Below are 1,382 nucleotides of genomic sequence, written 5' to 3' on the forward strand. Positions count from 1 at the left end.
ATTTCTCAGGGGAAGTTGACGCCCGCGCTTCCCGCCTTCCCTGCCGGACACGCCCCGGAGCCGGGACCCCTTGGGGAGCCCCGAGTTCGTCCTCTGCGCCCCAACTCGGGCCCATCAGAGAGAGCCGCGCGTCGCCGAGACCCTCAGGGTTCCCGGGCGGAGAGCAGGTGGGCCGCGGTGTGAACACCGCAGAACGGGCTCTTCCAGCAGCTGCCCTCCCACCAGAGGGGAGGCGGACGGGACCCGGGACCCCCGGGGAGCGAAGGCGGGGAGCAAGCCTGGCCATCCCGGATTCTGTCTCCCTGCAGCGGCAGTGGGGGCGCAGCAGGTGTTGCCCATTGGGAGGAGGAAGGAGACTCAGAGAGGAAGTCATGGACTTTCTCACCAGGGCAGGGAGACCGTAAGCCGCAACCTCAGGGCCAGACCGCGGCTTCTGCACCCCTGCCTGCCTCGGCCACAGGCTCTGCCCTCGCCTTGGCTCTTCCCTGTGCCCCAGGAGGGTGCCCTACCTGCAGAAAGCCCGGGAAACTCAGCAGGGAGCTCCAGAGCTGACGCTCCCAGACTGGCAGGTGCTCTGGCAGGGGGCACAGAAAGGGAGGGAGGGAGGTGTCCACTGACTGCGAAGGCCAGGCTCTCTCCCCAGTAACTAGGAAGTGCCCAGGGACGCCCCTGCCACCCCCTCCCCACCTTGGAGCAACTTTCATTTAAAGATAGGGTCTTCCTGTGTAGCCCAGGCTGGCCTTGATCTTGTTGTGATCCTCCTGCCTCAGCCTCCCAAGTGCTGGGATTACAGGCATGCGCCACCACGCCCTAAAGAACTTGCTTAAACGCCAGCGCATCCACGGTTCCATGGGCTCCTCCAGACAGCCGACAGCTTTCCTTCCCCTTAAATCCACTTCTGGTGGTGCCGCGTTAAATGTCTAGTGTGGCCTGGCCTGGCGAGGTGGCAGAGGCCTGGGCCCAGTGTGTGGAATTCTTACCCCTCCACACATTTATTCAGAATGTTAATCTTCACTGTCTTCTCATGCTCTTATTCCTCCCTCAGGCAGCCGTGGATTGGGGGAATTCTGTTTTGTCCGGCTAGGTTTCTTGTGTGTGTGTGTGTGTGTGTGTGTGTGTGTGTGTGTGTGTCCTAGTTAGCCTGGCACCCTGGATGGACTCTGTGTCCCTCCCAGCAGCCCTCACCCCAAGCACACAGTAAGGTGTGAAAAGTCTCCTTGATCAAAAATGATCTCTCCGCCGGGTGTGGGGTGTGGTGGCACACGCCTGTAATCCCAGCACTAGGGAGGCTGAGGCAGGAGGATCGCTGTGAGTTCGAGACCAGCCTGGGCTACATAGTGAGTTCCAGGTCAGTCTCAACTACATAGTGAGACCCTGTCTCA

The 1,382-nt window shown here is 61.1% G+C and overlaps 1 protein-coding gene across 5 annotated transcripts in view; it reads left to right on the forward strand.

Annotated features, from left to right (window-relative positions):
* The first annotated feature begins 42 nt into the window (after positions 1 to 42).
* The window catches only part of Paqr5 (progestin and adipoQ receptor family member 5), a 39,797-nt gene continuing 38,457 nt past the window's right edge, over positions 43 to 1,382 (forward strand). For 3 of the 5 annotated variants that reach the window (XM_033756077.1, XM_033756078.1, XM_033756080.1), the window contains exon 1: positions 60 to 167. The gene's annotated coding sequence lies outside the window, so the exon portion shown is untranslated. Of the gene's footprint in view, positions 168 to 1,382 lie in introns of all 5 variants that reach the window. The other 2 variants (XM_010627772.3, XM_010627752.3) reach the window with 2 other exon arrangements.

This window comes from Fukomys damarensis, unplaced genomic scaffold (assembly GCF_012274545.1).
Source record: "Fukomys damarensis isolate Sample0158 unplaced genomic scaffold, DMR_v1.0_HiC HiC_scaffold_25, whole genome shotgun sequence".
NCBI lineage: Eukaryota > Metazoa > Chordata > Mammalia > Rodentia > Bathyergidae > Fukomys > Fukomys damarensis.